Source organism: Manis pentadactyla, chromosome 19 (assembly GCF_030020395.1).
Source record: "Manis pentadactyla isolate mManPen7 chromosome 19, mManPen7.hap1, whole genome shotgun sequence".
Classification (NCBI taxonomy): Eukaryota; Metazoa; Chordata; class Mammalia; order Pholidota; family Manidae; genus Manis; species Manis pentadactyla.
Window position 1 is genome coordinate 14185872 of NC_080037.1, and position 17933 is coordinate 14203804.

A 17933-nucleotide genomic window follows, 5' to 3' on the forward strand; every position below is an offset into this window, starting at 1 on the left:
AGGGACCTCAGATAATGGAATGTCCACATACAGAATTTAAATAACAAACATTAAATGTTTTAAGGAAATGCAAATGAAACCACAAACATAAGCAAAGACCAAGAGACTACAAAAAAAAAAAGGCTGATTTGAGCGAGAACTTCAGAATTATCAGAAATAAAAAAAAGAATTAATCAAAGTGAAAAATTCAACAGATAGAAAAAAGAAAAGAGTGGAGAATGTGTCCAATGCTCTGGCTTTTCTGGGAATTGTACAAGGGATTTGTTTCTGTCCACCTCAATTCAAGGTGCTCATGGGAAAAGGCATATGTTGGAGACCTGGGGACTGCTGAGAACAAAAAGAGCTGCTCCACGTGCTGCTATGCCCGAGGAACCATGGTATGGCAGACAGACACCCAGAGGAGCAAGAGATGATCAGCTCCTAAAAAAAGGAAACCTGCAAATCCCTCTAATCAGGAATTTACATGTACAGATGCATCTACAGAAAAGATTTGTGAGCCCTGAGATTCTCTGGCTGGATGGAATAGTGAAGAACTTTTCATATATGATGTCAGTCCTGAAAGATTGGTAAGAGTTATCCATTAAAAAAAAAATTAGAATCTGGGAGCCAAGATGGTGGTGTGAGTAGAGCAGCGGAAATCTCCTCCCAAAAGCATATATATTTATGAAAATATAACAAAGACAACTCTTCCTAGAATAGAGACCAGAGGACACAGGGCAACATCCAGACCACATCCACACCTGCGAGAACCCAGCGCCTCCCAAAGGGGGTAAGATACAAGCCCCAGCCCGGTGGGACCTGAGCGCCCCTCCCCCCAGCTCCCGGCAGGAGGAGAGGAGTCTGAGCGGGAGGGAGACGGAGCCCAGGACTGCTGAACACCCAGCCCCCGCCATCCGGACCAGAGCGCAGACACAGTGCATGCGCGGGGCCCTGGATACTAGGGAAACAGGGCAGCAAGAACGGTGAGCGGGTCCCTGAGGCTGATGCCATAGGACAAAGAAAAGCGAGCGGCTTTTTTTTTTTTTTTTTTTTGGCGAGTGCTTTTTGGAAGTCTTAAAAGGACAGGGACACCAAAACCGGACGGAAACGTCCCGGGACACTTAGTCCAGAGGCAGGGAATCTGGGAATCTCTGGGCACCCTAACCCCTGGGCTGCAGGGAGCAGGGAGGCCCCTCACGGAGATAAATAGCCTCCCAGCCGCTCCTGCTCCAACGCGACTCCACCACTTTGGAGCAGCTGCCCGAGCCAGGCCACACCCACAGCAACAGCGGAGATTAACTCCATAGCAGCCAGGCAGGAAGCAGAAGCCCTGTTTGCCCGCAGCTGCCCAGCACAAGCCACTAGAGGTCGCTGTTCTCCGAGGAGAGGAGGGCCACAAACCAACAAGAAGGGAAGTTCTTCCAGCTGTCGTCACTCGTCCCAGCTCTGCAAACTATTTCTATCACCATGAAAAGGCAAAATTACAGGCAGACAAAGATCACAGAGACAAGACCTGAGAAGGAGACAGACCTAACCAGTCTTCCTGAAAAAGAATTCAAAATTAAAATCATAAACATGCTGATGGAGATGCAGAGAAATATGCAAGAGCTAAGGGATGAAGTCTGGAGGGAGATCACAGATGCCAGGAAGGAGATTACAGAAGTGAAACCAACTCTGGAAGGATTTATAAGCAGAATGGATGATGCAAGAGCCCATTGATGGAATAGAAACCAGAGAACAGGAATGCATAGAAGCTGATAGAGAGAGAGATAAAAGGATCTCCAGGAATGAAACAATATTAAGAGAACTGTGTGACCGATCCAAAAGGAACAATATCCGTATTATAGGGGTACCAGAAGAAGAAGAGAGAGAAAAAGGGATAGAAAGTGTCTTTGAAGAAATAATTGCTGAAAACTTCCCCAAACTGGGGGAGGAAATAATCAAACGGACCACAGAAATACACAGAACTCCCAACAGAAGGAACGAGGAGGACAACACCAAGACACATAATAATTAAAATGGCAAAGATCAAGGACAAGGAAAGAGTTTTAAAGGCAGTTAGAGAGAAAAAGGTCACCTGTAAAGGAAAGCCCTATCAGGGGGTTAGAGTGCCCAGGCTATCATCAGACTTCTCGACAGAAACCTTACAGGCCAGAAGAGAATGGCATGATATATTTAATGCAATGAAACAGAAGGGCCTTGAACCAAGGATACTGTATCCAGCACGATTATCATTTAAATATGATGGAGGAATTAAACAATTCCCAGACAAGCAAAAGTTGGAATTTGTGGCCCACAAACCACCTCTACAGGGCATCTTACAGGGACTGCTCTAGATGGAAGCACTTCTAAAAAGAGCAGAGAACAAAACACCCAACATATGAAGAATGGAGGAGGAGGAATAAGAAAGGAGAGAAGAAAAGAATCTCCAGACAGTGTATATAACAGCTCAATAAGCGAGCTAAGTTAGGCAGTAAGATACTAAAGAGGTTAACCTTGAACCTTGGGTAACCACGAATTTAAAGCCTGCAATGGCAGTAAGTACGTATCTTTCAATAGTCACCCTAAATGTAAATGGACTTAATGCACCAATCAAAAGACACAGAGTAATAGAACGGATAAAAAAGCAAGACCCATCTATATGCTGCTTACAAGAAACTCATCTCAAACCCAAAGACATGCACAGACTAAAAGTCAAGGGATGGAAAAACATATTTCAGGCAAACAACAGAGAGAAGAAAGCAGGGGTTGCAGTACTAATATCAGACAAAATAGACTTCAAAACAAAGAAAGTAACAAGAGATAAAGAAGGGCACTACATAATGATAAAGGGCTCAGTCAAACAAGAGGATATAACCATTCTAAATATATATGCACCCAACACACGAGCACCAGCATATGTGAAACAAATACTAACAGAACTAAAGGGGGAAATAGACTGCAATGCATTCATTTTAGGAGACTTCAACATGCCACTCACCCCAAAGGATAGATACACAGGGCAGAAAATAAGTTAAGGACACGGAGGCACTGAACAATACAGTGGAACAGATGGACCTAAAAGACATCTATAGAACTCTACATCCAAAAGCAACAGGATATACATTCTTCTCAAGTACACATGGAACATTCTCCAGAATAGATCACATACTAGGCCACAAAAACAGCCTCAGTAAATTCCAAAATATTGAAATTCTACCAACCAACTTTTCAAACCACAAAGGTATAAAACTAGAAATAAATTCTACAAAGAAAATAAAAAGGCTCACAAACACATGGAGGCTTAACAACATGCTCCTAAATAATCAATGGATCAACGAACAAATTAAAATAGAGATCAAGGAATATATAGAAACAAATGACAACAACAACACGAAGCCCCAACTTCTGTGGGATGCAGCAAAAACAGTCTTAAGAGGAAAGTATATAGCGATCCAGGCACACTTAAAGAAGGAAGAACAATCCCAAATGAATAGTCTAACATCACAACTACCGAAACTGGAAAAAGAAGAACGAATGAGGCCTAAAGTCAGCAGAAGGAGGGACATAATAAAGATCAGAGAAGAAATAAACAAAATTGAGAACAATAAGACAATAGCAAAAATCAATGAAACCAAGAGCTGGTTCCTTGAGAAAATAAACAAAATAGATAAGCCTCTAGCCAAACTTATTAAGAGAAAAAGAGAATCAACACAAATCAACAGAATCAGAAATGAGAACGGAAAAATCATGACAGACTCCACAGAAATACAAAGAATTATTAAAGACTACTATGAAAACCTATAAGCCAACAAGCTGAAAAACCTAGAAGAAATGGACAACTTCCTTGAAAAATACAACCTTCCAAGACTGACCAAGGAAGAAACACAAAAGTTAAACAAACGAATTACAAGCAAAGAAATTGAAACGGTAATCAAAAAACTACCCAAGAACAAAACCCCCGGGCTGGACAGATGTACCATGGAATTTTATCAGACACACAGAGAAGACATAATACCCATTCTCCTTACAGTTTTCCAAAAAATAGAAGAGGAGGGAATACTCCCAAACTCATTCTATGAAGTCAACATCACCCTAATACCAAAACCAGGCAAAGACCCCACCAAAAAAGAAAACTACAGACCAATATCCCTGATGAACGTAGATGCAAAAATACTCAACAAAATATTAGCAAACCGAATTCAAAAATATATCAAAAGGATCATACACCATGACCAAGTGGGATTCATCCTAGGCATGCAAGGATGGTACACATTCGAAAATCCATCAACATCATCCACCACATCAACAAAAAGAAAGACAAAAATCACATGATCATCTCCATAGATGCTGACAAAGCATTCGACAAAATTCAACATCCATTCATGATAAAAACTCTCAGCAAAATGGGTATAGAGGGCAAGTACCTCAACATAATAAAGGCCATATATAACAAACCCACAGCCAACATTACACTGAACAGCGAGAAGCTGAAAGCTTTTCCTCTGAGATCGGGAACAAGACAGGATGCCCACTCTCTCCACTGTTATTTAACATAGTACTGGAGGTCCTAGCCACAGCAATCAGACAAAACAAAGAAATACAAGGAATCCAGATTGGTAAAGAAGAAGTTAAACTGTCACTATTTGCAGTTGACATGATATTGTTTATAAAAAAACCCTAAAGACTCCACTCCAAGACTACTAGAACTGATATCGGAATACAGCAAAGTTGCAGGATACAAAATTAACACACAGAAATCTGCGGCTTTCCTATATACTAACAATCAACCAATATAAAGAGAAATCAGGAAAACAACTCCATTCACAATTGCATCAAAAAGAATAAAATACCTAGGAATAAACCTAACCAAAGAAGTCAAAGACCTATACCCTGAAAACTACAAGTCACTCTTAAGAGAAATTAAAGGGGACACTAACAAATGGAAACTCATCCCATGCTCATGGCTAGGAAGAATTAATATCGTCAAAATGGCCGTCCTGCCCAAAGCAATATACAGATTTGATGCAATCCCTATCAAATTACCAGCAACATTCTTCAACGAACTGGAACAAATAGTTCAAAAATTCATATGGAAACACCAAAGACCCCGAATAGCCAAAGCAATCCTGAGAAAGAAGAATAAAGGAGGGGGGATATCACTCCCCAATTTCAAGCTCTACTACAAAGCCATAGTAATCAAGACAATTTGGTACTGGCACAAGAACAGAGCCACAGACCAGTGGAACAGATTAGAGACTCCAGACATTAAACCAAACATATATGGTCAATTAATATTTGATAAAGGAGCCATGGACATACAATGGTGAAATGACAGTCTCTTTAACAGATGATGCTGGAAAAACTGGACAGCTACATGTAGGAGAATGAAACTGGACCATTGTCTAACCCCATACACAAAAGTAAATTCAAAATGGATCAAAGACCTGAATGTAAGTCATGAAACCATAAAACTCTTAGAAAAAAACATAGGCAAAAACCTCTTAGACATAAACATGAGTGACCTCTTCTTGAACATATCTCCCCGGGCAAGGAAAACAAAAGCAAAAATGAGTAAGTGGGACTATATTAAGCTCAAAAGCTTCTGTACAGCAAAAGACACCATCAATAGAACAAAAAGGTACCCTACAGTATGGGAGAATATATTTGTAAATGACAGATTCGATAAAGGCTTGATGTCCAAAATATATAAAGAGCTCACCCACCTCAACAAACAAAAAACAAATAATCCAATTAAAAAATGGGCAGAGGAACTGAACAGTTCTCCAAAAAAGAAATACAGATGACCAAAAGACACATGAAAAGATGCTCCACATTGCTAATTATCAGGGAAATGCAAATTAAAACCACAATGAGGTATCACCTCACACCAGTAAGGATGGCTACCATCCAAAAGTCAAACAACAACAAATGTTGGCGAGGTTGTGGAGAAAGGGGAACCCTCCTACACTGCTGGTGGGAATGTAAATTAGTTCAACCAATGTGGAAAGCAGTATGGAGGTTCCTCAAAATGCTCAAAATAGACTTACCATTTGACCCAGGAATTCCACTCCTAGGAATTTACCCTAAGAACGCAGCACTTGAGTTAGAAAAAGACAGATGCACCCCTATGTTTATCGCAGCACTATTTACAATAGCCAAGAATTGGAAGCAACCTAAGTGTCCATCAATAGATGAATGGATAAAGAAGATGTGGTACATATACACAATGGAATACTACTCAGCCATAAGAAGAAAACAAATCCTACTATTTGCAACAACATGGATGGAGCTAAAGGGTATTATGCTCAGTGAAATAAGCCAAGCGGAGAAAGAGAAATATGAAATGATTTCACTCATCTGTGGAGTATAAGAACAAAGGAAAAACTGAAGGAACAAAACAGCAGCAGAATCACAGAACCCAAGAATGGACTAACAGGTACCAAAGGGTAAGGGACTGGGGAGGATGGGTGGGTAGGGAGGGATAAGGGCAGGGAAGAAGAAAGGGGGTATTATGATTAGCATGCATAATGGGGGTGGGAGAAAGGGGAGGGCTGTACAACACAGAGAAGACAAGTAGTGATTCTACAACATTTTGCTATGCTGATGGACAGTGACTGTAAAGGGGTTTGTGGGGGGGACCTGGTATAGGGGAGAGCCTAGTAAACATAATATTCTTCATGTAATTGTAGATAATTGATAACAAAAAAAAAAAGAAAGAAAAGGGGGATTACTCCCTGATAGGATAAAACTAACTGTAAATCAACGATTAATGCATGCTTTAAATATCCTTAATTTTGATCATTTAAAGGGTGTCACATGATCAGCTATGGAAATACATTTTTCTGATAATATTCCTTTCTCTTAAAATAAAAAAAGCAGTTCCTGTGTGGTGATCTCCAATAAGTTCTTCACAATGGTATAAAGGGCATATCAAAGTGTGGGCAAAGGGTTTGTGTTTCTACAGAGGATCAAACCCTAATTTGGCTACCCAGAAAACGAATTAAGATATGATATGAAGAAGAACTTCCAACATCAACATTCTCTGGAAGAGTCATTCCAGAGGATGATCATCAAAAAACTTCCACAAAGATCCTGGCACTGTTGCAGTTGTAGCTGCATTCATCCCACCAGTTCCTGGACTTGCCATTGGAATGAAGAAGGAGATATCTAAGCTGGCCTGTGCATACAGTAAAACAACAAATTTGACTGGATCTATACTATCGGAACTCAACCAAGAATTAGGAGAAGCGCAAGTTGCAGCGCTCCAAAATCTTGCAACTATAGACTATCTACTGTTAAAAGAACATATAGGATGTGAACAGTTCCCAGGAATGTGTTGTTTTAATTTGTCTGATTTTTCTCAAACTATTCAAATTCAGTTAGACAATATCCATCATATCACTGATAAGTTTTCACAAATGCCTAGGGTGCCTAACTGGTTTTCTTGGTTTCACTGGAGATGGCTGGTAATTGTAGGTCTGCTTTGGTTATGTAGCTGTATTCCTATTATGTTAATGTGTGTACGCAATTTAATTAGTAGTTTAAAACCTATACATGCTTATGTTACTCTACAAGAAGATATGTCAAAGAAATACTCAATCTTCCCATGTTTTCTTCAATCTGCTACTTCTATAGCTTTTCTTCTTCCTTCCTAATTACAATCCTTAAATAGAATTCGTGCCTCATATCGAAATTACCGAGTATCATAGTTCTTCCAAGTGGTAAAGATACCTCAAGACAAATGCTGGGCATAGAAGCCACAGGGCATAAATATGCAAAGAAGTAAAAAGCTAAGCTTTTCAAACAATATTGCTTCTCTCTCACTTACCAACTTTACATTTCCCTGTATGGCCCCGGAAGATGACTGGTTAGCCAGAGACGGGTAAGATTCCTCAAGGGAGGAACAAACTAAGACAGGCACAGTCGCAGAGGGGCCATCAGGTGAGAAATTGGGAATCAACAGAGGTGAGGCTTAGAATCTCACCCCCCCTGTTTTGAGAGAAATCTTCTGCATCCATGGATGTTTTGTCGCCCTTGTCCAGCTTGGATTAATACTTAGTCTATAGGCAGACATCTGATCATCGACATTTGCCTCTTACAGCACTAAACTATGTTTTCTACCTTTACCTTGCATCTACTTACCACTTCAGCATTTTATTTAAAAAAGTAATAATAATAAGGGTGAAATGTGGGACTCACATATAAATCAAGTATAAAAATCAAACGAATATTCATATTTGACCTGATTGCTTATGGTTCATAATGCGTGATCAAAACCGAAAGTTTATGTGATGACTGCCCTTGCACTGTTCACCATGTAAGAACTTATTCACTATGTAAGAATTTGTTCACCATGTAAGAACTTGTTCATTATACTTTAGAAGATTGGAGACTGTTGAGAATTAGGCTTGGGGTTGATTAATGATTGTGCATTGAGTCCCCTATACAGAATTTTATTGTTGTTAACAACCATTTGATCAATAAAAAAAAATGTAAAAAAAAAATTATGTAGATACCAACATAAAGTTATAAGGAACATGAAGAAATGGGGCAAAATGGCCCAATCAAAGAAAGGAAAGCTCCACAAATCAATACTAAGGAAACAGGTTTATGTATTACTTGACAAAGAATTCAAAATAATTGACATAAAGATAATCAGTAAGGTCACAAAATTATGCATGAGCAAAATGATGATTTCAACAAAGAGATAGAAAATATAAAAAGAAACAAACAGAAATTTTGGAACTGAAGAATGAAATAACTAAACTGAAAAACTCATTAGAGGGGTTCAACCACAGACTTGACCAAGCAGAAGAAAGAATCAGTAAACCTGAACACAGGTTGTTTGAAATTATCCAGTCACAGGAGCAAGAGGAAAAAATAATCAATAAGAAGAAAGTCTAGGGAAGAAAGTCTAAGGAAGCCCAATAAGCCTATTAGTAGATTTCTCAGCAAAAACTTACAGACCAGTAAAGAGTGTGATAAAATATTCAAAATGCTGAAAGAAAAAAAAACCCACCAATTAAGAATGCTATATCCAGTAAAGCTGTCCTTCAAAAATGAGGGAGAAATAAAAATTTTAACAAATAAAGAATGCCAAGGGAGTTTATCCCCATTAGACCTGCCTTACAAGAAATGCTTCAGGGAGTTGTTTAAGTTGAACAAAAATATGTGAAACAGCAACAGGGAAGCATAGGAAAGTATAAAGTTTGCTGATAAAGGGAAATACACAGACAAATACAGAGTACTCTAATACTGTAATTATGTTGCACAAATCATTTTAATTCTGGTATAGAAGTTAAAAAGCAAAGTTAACTTAACAGTTATAACTATAAAATATGTTAATGGAAATATAATATAAAAATATGTACTTTGTGGCATCAATAACGTAAACTGTGAGGGAAAGAAAAAAATGTAGAATTTTCGTGTGAGATTACAGCTTAAAACAGATTGTTATAACTGTTAAATGTTTTACATAAGCCCCATGGAAACCACAAAGAAAACTGAAGATAAGTAAAAGAAAATGAGAAAGGAATCAAAGCACTGGCATAAAGAAGTAAGCAAAACACATAGGAAGACAGCAAGAGATGTTAAGGAAAAAAGAACTACAACACAGACAAAGCAATTAGCAAAATAGCAATAGTAAGTTCTTTCTTATCAACAACTTTAAAAAGAAATGTATTAAATTCCCCAATCAAAAGATATAGAGTGGCCAAACTGAGAGGAAAAAAACAAATTTCAACTACATGCTATCTACAAGAAACTCACTTTTAATGAAGGACCACATATGCTTAAAGTGAAAGGAGGGAAGAGTGTGAAAGGCTACTCCGTGAAAATGGTCACCAAACACAGTAAGGGTGGCCATACTGCTATCAGACAAAATAGACTTTAGGCCCAAAACCGTCACAAGGGACAAATAAAGACTATATAATGATAAAATGGTTAACTGACTAGAAAGATAAAAAATTATAAATATTTGTAGACTCAACATCACAGCACTCAAATACATGAAGCAAATACTGACAGGACTAAAGGGTGAAACAGCAACATGATAACAGTAGGAGATTTCACCACCCCACCTTCAATAATGGAAAGAACATCCAGGAAGATGCTCATGAAGGAAACAGAGGACTTGAACACTATACTAAGTGGAGCTAACATACATATATAGAACATTTTGCTGAACAGCAGCAGAATACTCTCTTCTCAAACCCATGTGGACATTCTCCAGAATAGAGCACATGATAAGTCACAAGCCTTAACAAATAATACTGAAACCATGCTGAGTATCTTATCCAAATTAATGGTGTGAAACTAGAGAGAAATCAGTAACACTGAGAACTGAAATATTCACAAATAGGTAGACCTTAATTGCAAAATTCTTGAACAAGCAATGAACTAAGGAAGAAATCAATAGGAAAATTAGAATTTATCTTGATAAAAATGAAAACAATATATAATAACATAGTATTCTGCAAAACCAGTACTAAGTGGGAAGTTTATAGCAATAAATACCTACATTGAAAAAGAAAGATCTCAAATAACCTAATGTTACACCTCAAGGAATTAGAATGAGAAGAAAAACCAAAGCCCAACACTAGCAGAAAGGATTAAATTTATATAAAGAAAGGTGAGAGCAGAAATAAATGAAATAGAGACAAGAAAAGCAATAGAGAAAAAGTCAATGAACTTTAGGGCTGGCTTTTTGAAATAATCAACTAACAAATATTCAGCTGAACCAACTAAAAAATGAGAGTGATGACTTGAATAAACAAAATCAGAAATTAAAGAGGAGACATTATAACTGATGCCACAGGAAAAAGGATGACAAGAGACTATCTTGAACAATTATAAGCCAACAAACAGATAACCTAGAGGAAAAGGAAAAATTCCTATGAACACACAATCTACCAAGACTGAACCATAAAGAACATAGAAAATCTGAATGGACCCATTATTAGTTAGGAGATTGACTCAGTAATTAAAAACCTTCCAACAAAGAAAAGCCATGTACCAGCTAGCATTACTGGTAAATTCCACCAAACATTTAAAGAATTAACACAAATATTTCTAATACTCTTCCAAAATTGCAGACGGGGAACACATCCTATCTCATTGCATGAGGCCAGCACTTTTCTAATACCAAAGCTAGAAAATGACACTACAGGAAACCTACAGGCCAATAACCCCGATGAATATAGATGCAAAAATCCTAAACAAAACATTAGCAAACATAACAGCACAGTAAAATTTCATATACTACGACCAAGTAGGATTTATCCTTGGATACTAGGATGGTTCAATATATGATAATCAATGTGATTCACCCACCACATTACAACTCACATGATCATCTTTATTAATACAGAAAGATATTTAACAAAATTTGTCATCCTTTTGTGAAAAAAACTCTTAATTAGAAATAGAAGGAAATCACCGCAACAGAGGAAAAGCCATACATGGAAAGCCCACGATTAACATCATACTGAGTGATGAAAAATGGAAAACTCTGCCTCTAAGATTAGGAACACAATATGGAAGCCTCCTCTGGCCACTTATATGAAACTTATTACTGAAAAGCCTAACCATAGTAACTGAGCAAGAATAAATCGTATACCAATTGGAAAAGAAGTAAAAGTATCTCTGTTCACAAATGACATGATCTTATACATAGAAAACCTTACAGGTTCCATAAAAAAACATGAGAACTAGAAATTAATTCAGTAATGTTGCAGGATACAAAATCAACAACCCAAAATCAGTTGTGATTCTATAACAACAATGCAAAAAGAAAATTAAGAAAAAATATGCTTTGCAACAGCATCAAAAAGAACAAAATACTTAGGACTAAATTTAACCAAAGAGGTGAAGACTTCTACACTGAAAACTACAAAACACTGCTGAAAGAAATTAAAGAAGACACAAATAAATGAAAAGACATCCTATGGTTCACGGATTGTAAGATTTAATATTGTTAAATGTCCATACTACCCAAAGAGATCTACAGAGTCAATAAAATCCCTATCAAAACCCTAATGGCATATTTTACAGAAATAGAAAAAAATAATCCCAAAGTTCATATGGAACCAAAAGGATCCTGAATAACCAAAACAATCTTGAGAAAGAACAAAGCAGGAGGCCTCACACTTCTTAACTTCAAAACATATTACAAAGCTACAGTAATCAAAACACTATGGTACAAGCATAAAGACATATATTATCAATGGAACAGTATCAAGAGACCAGAAATAAATCTATATACATATGGTCAAATGATCTTTGACAAGAGTGCCAAGAATATACAAAAGGGGATAGCCTTTTCAACAAATAGTACTGGGAAAACTGGGTATTTACATGCAAAAAAAAAACGGAATTGTACCTTCATCTTATATCGTACACATGAACTCAAATGGATTAAAGACAAACATAAGACATGAAACTGCAAAACTTCTGGAAGAAAACAAAAGGTTAAGTCTTCATTACATTAGTCTTGGCAATGATTTCATGGATAGGACACCAAAATCACAGGCAATCAAGACAAAAATAGACAGTGGGATCACAGTAAATTAAAATGCTCTGTACAGCAAAAGAAAAAATAACACAGTGAAAAGGCAACCTATGGGAAGGAATAATATATCTACACATCATACATCTGGAAAGGGGTTAATATTTCAAATATATAAGAAACACCTATAACTTGACAGAAAAAAAAAAAAGCCCTGATTTTAAAAAATGGGCAAAGGACTTGAATAGACATTTACCCAAAGAAAATATAGAAATAGCTAAAAAGCATATGAAAAACTGCTGAGCATCCCTAATCATCAGGAAAATGCAAATCACAATCACAATGAGAGATCACCTCACACCTGTTAGGATGTCCATTATCAAAAAAACAAAGCAGACAATAATAAATGTTGGCTAGCATGTGGAGATATTGGAAGCCTGTGTATGGTTAGTCGGAATATAAAATGGTGCAACAATTGTGATAAACAATATGGTGGTTCCTTAAAAAACTAAAAATAGAACTAACAAATGATCTAGCAATCCCACTTTTAGGAATTTATTTAAAAGAACTAAAATCAGGATCTCAAAGAGATATGTGCATTCCATGTTCACTGCAGCATTATTCACAATAGCTAAGATAAGAAAATAATCCAAATCATCAGTGGATTAATGGATAAAGAAAATGTGTATATACGTTCAGCGGAATATTTTTCTGCCATGAAAAAGAAGGAAATTCTGTCATGTGCTACATCATGGATGAACCATGAGGACATTATCCTAAGTGAAATTAACCAGACATAGAATGATAAATGCTGCAAGATTCCACTTAAACGGGTTATCTAAAGTAGTCAAACGTACAGAAGCAGAAGGGAGAATACTGATTGCCAGTGACTGGGGAAAGAGGAAAACAGGGAGTTGCTGTTCAATGGGTATAAAGTGTCAGTCATGCAGGATGTAAAAGGTCTAGAAGTCTACTGTACAACATTGTGGCTATAATTAGCAGTTCTGTGTTGTACACTCAGAAGTTTGTTAAGAAGGTAGATCTTATGTGTTTTTTACCACAATAAAAAAACAAATTCAACAGAGGGGTTAACAGTGATTTACATTTGGCTAAAGAAATTTACCCAACTGGAAGATAAATATAAGCATATTACATACAGTAATTGTACTGCAGATTGCACTATACATTGTAGTACAGTGAAACAGTGAAATTGAAGAAATGAATGAGAGCTGAAGACATCTGTAGGAATTTTAACATATCTAATTGAGCACCAGGAAAACTAGAGAGAACAAAGATGAGTCAGTATTCAGAGATCAGAGTTAGTTCATGTCCAGAACTGATGAAAGATATAAATCCACAGATGATAAATCCAAACAAAATATACAGATTGGAGCACAGACAGGCAATAAACTAGAAGGAAAAAGAAATGAGAAGTTAAGGCATATGGAGGAGTTAATATCTAACATAATCTAATGAGAGTTCCAAAATGAAACTCCACCAAAAAAAAAAGGGCAGAAGCAAGGTAATACACAAAAAAATAAGTTGAAAAGTGTCCTGAAGCTAATGAAAAATATGAATTCACCAACACAGGAAAGAAAGCAGAAAAAATGAAATTCATACCTAAATACCTCATAGTAAAAGCACAATATCTAAGAAAAACAGAATCTTAGAAAGACACAGAAAAGATAATCTACCTACTGGCAGAAGACTTCTAAAACAAACAAAGGAAATCAGTAGACCACGAATATTACCTTCTGAGTAATGAAAGAAAATAACTATCAACCTAAAACTGGAGAGTGAGCAAAATAAGGACAAAATATATTTTCAGATTTAGAAAAGAAAGTTTATGACTGACAATCCTTCACAAAAGAACTTCAAAGATGTTTATCAGGAAAAGGCAATATGACTCCCAAAGGAAAGTCTGAGAAGAAAGAATGATGGTAAAAAAAATAATAATTTAAAAATCATGTGGCTGATTCAAAACCTGGGATTCTTAAAAAAGATGAAGACGAGTTAATAACAGCATTTAGGTCAGAGAGAAGTGATAGAAGGTACTTTGTTCTCACAATGGATTGTCCTACAGGCCCAAACAGTGTTGACTGTATATGCACAGATGTTCAGCTACAGCAGACAGCAGTGCTGGCTGCAATCATTTCAGCAGTTTTCTTAAAAACATGAACCATACCATAAAGGATATCTGAGTTTGAGATAAGGAGAAAAGAGCAGGGCACTCTAGACAGAAATCAGCAAAGGTTCAGAAATAGAAATGTGCGTGGCATACCCTGCTTTTCCTTTAAAGAAGTATCTCACATCGTTTCACAGGTTCTTTTAAATTCTCTAAGACAATAACAAAAAAATAAATAAAATCCACCTCCAAGAAGCAAAGCATGAGTAGAGCAACAGGGGAAGATGACAGAGATTCATTTTAACCTTGAGCAGGGCACTTTCTGAAGGCTTCTATTTCTCAGTTTGTGGTATGTAATATTTGATGATGAATGGAAAAATTCTACAGGGGACTGTTACAGCCCTGATCTATTATTGTTATTACTGGTCACCGTGCTGGGCACTGGCCAATAAGGAATAAAGCAGACAAAGTAAGGCAAAGGCATGCTTCCCTCTCACCTTCTGCCGTTATCAACAATGATTCCCCTAAGACAAACTGCTGATGGCCACCTTACTCACATTAAGTATTTGTTACAGGCATCACAGTGAGTTTCAGATCCAGCAAAAGAATCACCATCTAGACTTTTATTACTAAAAGTTTCAAAAGAAATTTAACTGAAGTCAATTTAAAACAGCCCAAGAAGGAGTCAAATCAATTTTCTTCATACGGATCAAAATTTCACCACAGAAAACTAGTAAGAGTTTGTCCAAAACACACACACACAAAAGGTGTCTTGTTTCATTTAAAAGCACCTCAGAGCAATGGTAATATATCACCCTTTCCCGTGCTGGAATTACCCAAGGAGAATCAAAGAAAAGGAAGAAAAACATTTCAAATGCCCATTCATTTTCTGGACTTAATTTTTACAACCTAAAATCAAACACATTTTGCACAAATTAATTTTATTATCTTTTCCACATGTCTTTTCTGCTTCACTATGAAGTGATTATTGCCTTAAAAGTTAATCACTGGTTGTTCTGTTGTATTTAACTACTTGAAGCCTATTAACAATACACACACAAATCCTTCATCTAAGAAAATACTCCTGAAAAAGTACACACAGCATGTTCTCAAAGAAAAGCAATTCTTTCTCACTACCATATACAGTAGTACTAACAGGAGATCAGGAATGTAATGTTCCTCTTTTGCATTTTAAATTTATCCTCATATACATTAATGACATAGAAAAGGACAAATAGTATACATTCCCAAGGATGCAATGCAAATAAGTTCATGCATGACTAATTTTTATATTAACTACAAATAACAATGACAGTTTTTTTAATACAGTAATGGTTTAAGTAAAAATATTACTAGCAATAACAAAGTATTTTCAGTTGTCCTCAATACTCCAAAGGACTTAGAAACCTTTAGAAGTCAAATGAATGTAAATTTTCAAAACTGTTTTTTAAAATGTTATTTTAACTGAAAATGACTACAAACAAATGTACTTTTGATTGCCATATTCGTGTTAATATATTAACTAATAAGAAGGTCTGTCACTTTATCTCATTGAGGAGGGGTAGGTTAGAATGGATAATGACATTTACTACCAACCATAGAAGGAAAACACCAGTGGTGACTGGATTTGATGTCACTGGTCCCTTTGATGAACACCTATAGCACTTACAAATCAATTCAGCATCATTCACACACTCTTTTCTACTGTATACTATTTGTTTGGGATCATTATATTTCCTTTCACTTAAGCTCCTTGAGGGTAGAGGCCTTACCTTAAATACTACCATGGTAACCCTTCTAGCTCAAAACCAAAGCTGAGTGCCGCCTTCCTGTGAGTTAACAGCCCTAGTATAATAGATAGTTCCACAAAGAGAAATTAGGCAGTTAGGAAAAATCAGGATGTGGGTAAAGTAAGCTAAATAGTTATGTACAATACAACAAGAGACTCAAAACCATAAAAGTGGCTTTAAAATAACATGCTCAGAAACGTGAGTTTATACGGCATAATCATTTTCAGAAGATGCAGCAAAATTTATCACAACTAATATTGCCTAGCTTAAACTCTCTGTCCCACCCTTTATTTTGGTCTTACTGCTGGCTTCTGTACTATTCCTTGATGCATATTCCTATAATGCTATCTCATGCCTGTATAAAGTATCTTAGTAACACAAACATGGAAAGAGCTATACTATTAAAAATCCAAAAGAAAATAAAAACCATGTATTTTTCCACCCTTCCTAGGTTAACACAGTGTTTTGCTAATACAAAGGTCATCATCTGACTTTTCATTTACACTAAATGACAAGAATTTTTTTAGAGTTCCTTTCAGAAAAATTCTGAACCAAAAATTGGATTTAAAATCAACTTTAACCAAATTTTTCATCGTTTTCCCTGACCTTCTTCAATCTCTCAATCTAAATTATATATCAATTGTATGTTTAAAAACAGTTACTATGTAAATTAAGTTATGATTCATGATAGCAGCAGCCTTACACTATCTTTACCTTCTTGAATGCACTACAGAAAGGACAAAAGCATACTCTGAAACATCTTCCCAGGTGTTCTAACAATAGCCTTTTTCCAGAATTTCTTCTCCCTTCATATAATCAAGTTTCTGTGCTCCCCTGCTGTCCAAGATTAAATAACCTATTTATATCTCCCTCCAACACATCATGAAGCTTGAATCTCTTTCCTCTCATAGCTTTTGTTTAAAAATGCCAGTGCACTTCATTTTATTTTACAAACCTTATGAAGGCAACTGGTACACCAAGAGCTGGAGAGTGCATGAGTTAACCAGACAGGCAAAGATCTGGACAGGCCCCCAAAACTTGGTACCTCTCTAGCTCCTTCAAAGCCTATTTACAGGGCATGGGGATTAAAAACAAACACCTCTTTCCCACAAAGAAACTCACACACACACACACGCACACACACACACAGATGTACTTTTCAGAACGTGGAAATACAACTGATCCTTTTCTTTAGGTTTTCAAGAGTTTAAACACTAGGGACTTCTCCATCTAGATAAAAACTCCTGAGGGCAATTTGATCAAAGCCACAGAAAATTCTTCCTTCAAAGAAATGTACCTTGTGGCACTCCAAGAAGGAGAAATATTTAAAGTAAAACCTGCCCTGAATTATTACCACCGACTTGAAGAGAATAAAAAGCCTTTGGCTTCATATGGCTTTTAAACATTTTGCTGCCACCCCAGGGCCACAGAAGCTGGTCTCGAGAAAGTCTATTACCCATTCACACATCCATCACTACCACCATTCTCGGCTCTTCCATTCCCGACCTCCCCCATTTGGTGCCCACGACCCCAAATGTGGACACAATGTTGC

General features: G+C 36.7%; 1 protein-coding gene across 10 annotated transcripts in view; it reads right to left on the bottom strand.

The window, feature by feature from the left end:
- MARK1 (microtubule affinity regulating kinase 1) overlaps positions 1 to 17933 on the bottom strand; it is a 140387-nt gene that overhangs the window by 121682 nt on the left and 772 nt on the right. The window lies entirely within an intron of this gene.